Here is a 6,561-nt window from a genome sequence, read left to right as displayed (position 1 = left end):
AGACCTGAGGGCTTTTCTGTTCCTGTTTTTCCACCATTGGTGCCGGGCCGCTGCTGGCTGGCGGTGCCAGGCTGACCTTGGAGGCAGATGCTCTGGAGACGTCCCTCCTGGCTGGGGCTGGCAGCGGGGTGGTGATGAAGCAGCCCAGCCTCCATGCCCCTGCGAGAGAACACTCCAGCAGGCTCCGGGGCGTGCGTGCCATGGGAACTGGGGCTTCTGCCTCTGCAAGAAAGTGCTTTCCCCTCCGGGGACGAATCCTGCCCTTGCTGCGTGTGCTCTGACCATGGCTCCACACAGCTCTGGTCCTCCCTGGGCAGTAAGCTGTGCCGGCAGGAGCACTGGGAAGGGGCAGCTGGGCTGGCTCCCTGCTCCGCCCTGGGGAGCACTGAGCCCCGGCAGCGGCACCTCCACGGTGCTGGTCGCTGCAGCCTCTGCTCCGTGGAGGACGATGCTGAGCGCACGTCCCTGTTCCTCACGTCCCCTCACGGCTCCCCTGTGTCTGGTCTCCTCCCTGGCCGCTTCCTGATGCTCAGAGAGGACCCACCTTTTCCTGCCAGCCCGGTCCCGGCAAGGCCATCGCCCAGGGTGGCTGCCACGTGCCGGGCCTGACCCTGCACCGGGGGCTTTGCAGGGGCTGGGTGAGCGGCAGCGTGTGGTCCAGCCTGGCTGGGCTCTGGCACCCGCAGCCCTGCTTCCCCCCACCTCCTCTGCGTGATGCTGCGCCGGCCATGAGCTCACAGGGAGCTCGCCTTACGTAAATAGGTCACTTCTAGCCCAAAACGGGTGGCTGCTGGGAATTGCCACGGGTCAGCTGGCCGGAGATGAAACACATTCCTGCGGCCGGCGCCGGCTTCTCTGGTGAAATGAGTTCCGCTTTGATGGCGAGGCACTGAGGACTGGGGTGGGGGGCTGAGCGGGCATCTGTGGACCTGCCAGGTTATTTTGGTAGGTGGCCTCCCTGGCATTGGGGCTAGGCAGGGCAGGAGCAAGAAGAGGCAAGGGACAGCCCATGGCCCCCCTGGAGGAGAGGACACCTCCGTCCCCGCACTGTCCCCATCCTGTGCTGCTGCCTCTTGAGTAGCCGCTGGACTTCCTCCCTTGGGCTGGGTCCCTGCCAGCAGGGAGGGACGCACAAATGGCTTTTATGGAGCAAGAGCAAAATATTTCCTTGTGGCCAGGCAGCAGCATCCCTGCAGGGCAGCAGCAGAGTGACCCCTGCCCAAGGGAGAGCCGTGTACCTTGCTCACCCCATGGCCCTGGGGCCGTAAAGTGCTTGGGCCCCAGCAAGGCATAGGGCACGTCCCACTGCCGCAAGCCTTGCTGGGGACACAGTAGCTCCCAGTGCAAGAGGGCAGAGGGACCCTGTCCCCTTGCAGCTCCATGGTGCCCACTGCCCCAGGGACAGCGGCTGCTGTGTGTGGCCAAGGAGCCGTGCCTTCGCCGTTTCTGATAGTGGTGGGTCAAGTTTGTGTAACTGGACACTAATGAAACTGGTTTTAAGCTGTTTCTATGGTGATGCCATAGTGGGGCTGGGTGTCTGTCCATCCTGCACATGGGTCCATCCTCGGTGCAGGGCACCGAGGGTCCTGTGCTGCCACTTGGCCAGCTGCAGTGGTGCGCCACCCTGGAGCCATCCAGGGCAGGGCAGAGGGGACCGGCAACAGCTTGTGTCCAGCTGGGAGCTGCCGGGGACAAAGCCGCCTTCCCTGAATTGTATGGATATGAGGGTTGGCTAAGGGGCCTCCTGCAGCCGCCTCTCACCCAGCCTGCGACTCAGCCGCCTGCGTGAGGGCAGAGCAAACCCCAGTGGGGTGCCCGGAGCCAGCCCCCACCATGCCAAGCACCCTGCTCCTCCAGCGGGGATTCCCATCCCAGCACCCCTCACCTGCCTGCCAGTGCCTGCTGCACCGACCCACCTGCCCACGGCTCCCCCTCAGGCGAGGGGTGCAAGCAGGGACACGGTCCCTGCCCCCCTGCCCCATGAAGAGCAGGGACAGCAAAGGGCGACGTTGGCAGGCAGCCTGACGTGATGCAGGCTGGCATCCGCCATGCTGGGCTGCCAGCTCCAGATGAGGCCACGGGCTCTGTCCTCTTTTCTTTCTTGGGTTTGCACCATAGCAATGTCCCCACTGGCCGAGCCATGACAGGCTGTGCTGGCCCCGCAGGGTCTTTTCAATCTTTCTTTGAAAGGGAAGCAGGGGAGCTCCTCCAGCCTGCAGGGCCAGGATCTGCTGCTACAGCCCAGGCACGTGCAACGGGGAAAGGATGTGAGAAGGGTGACATTGGGCAATGCAACATTGGCTTGGTTAGAGACAGAAACCCGAGAGCGTCTCCTTCACCCTGGCAGCCCTGTGGTGGGAAGGATGACGTGGGGAGCCCAGGGCGCAGTGCTGCACACTGTGGTGCACCCTGCCCTCTCACTACCAAGCACTTTACCCCAGGTCCCCTCCTCTCTTCTCTCACCATCCTGCTTCCACCCAGGTTTTACACCACAGGCAAGGCAAGGAGCTTGGCTGCTGAGCTGATGGCAGAAAAAGTGGTATTTCCCTGAAATGGCTGTTCCCACAGCACGGCGTTGCAGCCTGCAGAGCTGCGCCGGTGGGGGAGAGCCGGGAAGGGGCCATGCCGGCAGGCAGAGTGCGCAGGCTGGCAAGGGGCTCATCAGGTCAGGATGCAAGCAGAGAGCTTAACGAAGAACAGGGTGCTGCTGTGCAAAGCCAAAGAGCTTGTTTTCCTGACGTGGAACTGCAGAGCGGGCTGGGCTGTGTGCTGCTCGCCTTGCAACCTGCAGCGCCTCAATCCTTCCCCTTCCCGCAGCATCCCCTCGGTCCCCCCGCCGCCATCCCTCAACTCTCCTGACCTTCTGTCTTCTTCGTTTCCAGGAAGCGCAGCTGTTGGCAGCAACTGGCTGCTCCTTCCTCCCAGCCGCAGGAGGGGCCTGGGCCCCTGCCAGCCCCACTATGGGATTTGTGCAGGACAAGTTGCGCAAGGAGCCCTGTGGACGCCCCAGCCCCACGGGCAGGGGAAGTAGATTGGGTCCCAGAGCCACCCAGTGCCCCGACGGCTTCGGCTCCTCCACGCGTTGGGCTCCGCGGGGCAGAGGCTGCTGGCAGAGCAGCCCTTCGCCGGTGTTTTTGGGCTCAACACGGAGCACCGTGTCCCTGGCAAGAGGTGGCAGCGGGGTTTGCAGAAGCAGGGTTGATTTTGGGGCTTCGCCCATAGGGTACCAGATGTAATTGGAGTGGTGAGATCTCCTGTAAGTGATGCCGGTGTGCGCACTGCGCAGGCTGGACGCGGGGCTGTACTCGCAGCTGCCAGCCGCTCCGGCTTGCTCAGGGATGTATATATGGCACACGACACAGAGCTGCCCAAACCTGTCCCTGCCTCCTGTGTGCGAGCCCAGCTCCACATCTTGCTCGGGAGCAGGGACACGCATGTGTCCTGAGCGCCAGCCGCCCAGCACTGTGCAGCGCCCAGCTGCCACATGCACTGCAGTTGGGGCTGGCCCAGCCGCGGGCGAGCAGGCAGAGCGCAGCCCTGTGCCTCGCATGGCTCGCCCTCCTGCTCTGCTGCGGAGGTGCCTCTGGTCCACGGCAGCCTTGGTGGCTCTCCCACCTGCAAGCCTCCTTCCTGAAAGGACGTGGCCGGACCAGCTTCCCACAGAGCTGTGAGAGCTGCTGGCAGCATCCCTGGAGCAAGCGAGGGCACGTGGCACTGCCTGTGGAGGGGCTGGGGCTGCTCCCACCCTGTCAGTTGTGCCACGGGATTGCAGGAGTGAGACAGGGCTGTCCCTTCTGCCTGTAGTGCAGGCAGGGACCGTCCCCTCCCCTGGTGGCCCTGCTCCGCTCAACAGGGTGGCAGGGCCGATGCTGGTGGTGGGGGGTCTCGAGACATCCAGTTGGGGGGTCCCATCCGCAGCCTTTCAGTGAGATTTTCCAGGAGGGAGGGCTGCCAGGAGATAGGGGCATGCCCAGGAGACATCCCAGTGCCTCCCCATCCCACTCATGGATACTCCCAGTCCCCACGGGACACGCTGATGGCATTGTCCCCGGATACATGGGCCCAGGGTCCTCGCAGCACCTCCCATCCCGTATGACTTTTCACCCAGAGAAGGCAGGCGGGAGTACAATAATATTTGTATACCTAAAAGTAGAACGATTGATCCCGCTGCTGTTTTGCAATGTGTTGACGACCAGGCAGTGCAGAATTATATAAGTGTACATGGAGCTGGCAAGTGTGCATTTCAATCATATGAGTGCTGTTGTGCAACGCTTCCCCTCCGTGGCCCCGGGGAGGAAAATGGGTGCGTGGGGGCTGCTGGTGCTTTGGCGGAGGCTGCCGTGCACGCGCCGAGCCCTTCTTACAGTGATCCTGGTCCCCACGGCTCTGAGGGCAAGGGATGCAAGCGTTATTATCTTAGGTCTCAAGTTCAGATTTAAAAGTCACCTGCAAATGACACAGCGGGATCTTTGCTCGTTGCCCCTCCCTGTCCATGATAAATCACCTGGCCCTTGCAATTCGGAGTCGATTCCTCAGCGGCAGGAATCCATCCTGGGCTCTGAACACCCTTGGAGGCTCTCTTTGCTCCCCCTGCATCGCACCCGGGTGCAGGAGGGTTTGCGGGAGCTGTTGCAGAGGAAATCCGGGCCCCTTCCCGGTCGCCGGCCGGCAGAGCTGACACGCTGTGCCGAGCAGAGGGTGAGTCCGGGGTGCTGCTGCCGCTGCTGCCGTGCATGTGGGAGGTGAGTGCCTTCATCCCCCTCGGCCGCCTTCGCCTGCCGGCACAGCCTGTGCTGCCCACTTCATGGAAATAAAGCGCCATTATCCCAGCGCAAACAGGAGCTGGGCCAGTGCCAGGCAGTGGCCGGGGCTCACCTGGAGCGGGGACACGGCTGCGAGCAGACCCCGAGGCAGGGCACACACTGTGGCCGAAACCAGGACGGACTGCAGCCGAAACCGGGACAGACTGTGGCCGTCCCCAGGGCAGGGGATGGGCAGGCGGGGGGATCCCGGCCCTGTGGGAGCCCTCGTGATCCGGGTAATACCAAGAGTAATAATCCCCTAAGTGGGAAGGTTTGCCCTCCTGCTGCTCTCCAACTGCCCACCCCTTGCCCACCATCATGCCGTGCCCCCACCGGGCATCTGGAAAAGACCGTGACCAGGCACGAAGCCCAGGCCCTGAAAAGCTCCCAAAGGGTTGAGCCCCAGTTGTGTCTCACAGTTCCCATTCAAAGCACCTCGTTGCCTTTCCAGCCCAAACGTGCCCGGCTTCGGCTGATTCCTGGTATGCCTCTGGCAGCGGGAGAGCCTGGGCAACCGCTCGCTCCTGGTCCATCCTCCATCCTCACCGCCGTAACCAGGCTCAGCCAGAATTACCTCACCAGCAGTGCTGGGAAAACTGGGGGGCTGGTGGGGCCACGCTGGGAGCAGGCAGGGGGCCGTGGCAGCCACAAGCCTGGCTTTTATTGTATAACTGCTGGCTGGATTTGATTGTTGATGGTTTCTGGATGAATTAAACTCCCCTGTTGCTGGGAGCAGGGGTCTGTGGACCGTTCCATCTCTGCATCCTTCCATTCCCGCATCCAGGCGGGATGGCAGGGGTGGGCGGGATGGGTGAGGGGTGTCTCTGCGGTGGGCTCGGCTGCAGGAGCATGTGTACCAGCCCCGCTGGGATGCCGTAACCAGCCCCCCGCCGCTTTGCTGCTGTCAGCCCCATGCTGGGCTCTCAGTGCTGGCTTTGCCAGGTGGAAAATTCCTCTTGTCCCTCGGGCAGCACGGAGAAAGCCCCGGGGGGGGGGAAGGGGGGGGGGGCGATGCCAGGGCTGCCACCCACCTCCCCAGGGCAGCAGGAGGGGCTCGGACCCCAGACAAGAGCAGCAGGGGCCTGAGGGAAGCCGCTGATGTCTGGGGAGGTTCGCAGGGGTCTTGGGCTGTTGGGGTGGTGGCCCAAAGGGTTGTTCTCCCGGAATGGGGCATCAAGGCATGGAGATGGACGGGGCTGGGGGCGGCTGCGTCCCCTCGGAGAGCTCCTGGCCTGACGGGCAGTGCATCCGCGTCCCCACGGCCACGTGCCCGGTCACCGTGTCCACTGCGGCTCTGGCCGCGCCCTGTTTCCATGCTGGGGGGGGACACCGGGGCACGGCCGTTCTCTGCAGGGGGTGAAGCCCCCCCGTGTGCCGGGAGCAGAGCTCGGTGCCTGGGGTGGGGGCTCGCCCGACTACACGGGGGCTTTGGGGATTTAACGGCACTGGTTGCTGAACTACGGGACCCGCAGAGGAAGGGGCTTCTCGGGGGGTACCCGCCTGGGCTGGGGGGAGTTTGGGGGGGGGAGCGATGCGCTCGCACGGTCGGCCCGGGCACGGTGGTCTGATGGGCCGGTGCGAGGGCGGGCGATGGGCGGGGGGTGGGGGCAGCGGCCAGGCTCTGGCCGAGCCCCCCGGGGCCGGCCGTGACCCAAAGCCGGGACGGCGGAGGGACACCGGGACCCGAACAGGCCCAGAGCAGGGGAGCCGTCCGCTCCCGCCTAACGGCCCCTCCCGGCGCCCCCTCCCCGGGCTCTGG

The sequence above is a fragment of the Haliaeetus leucocephalus genome, unplaced genomic scaffold (assembly GCF_000737465.1).
Source record: "Haliaeetus leucocephalus isolate CR32 unplaced genomic scaffold, Haliaeetus_leucocephalus-4.0 Scaffold2, whole genome shotgun sequence".
In the NCBI taxonomy this organism is placed as follows: domain Eukaryota; kingdom Metazoa; phylum Chordata; class Aves; order Accipitriformes; family Accipitridae; genus Haliaeetus; species Haliaeetus leucocephalus.
The sequence above is the reverse complement of the archived record's forward strand: the minus strand, read 5'-3'. Positions refer to the sequence as shown.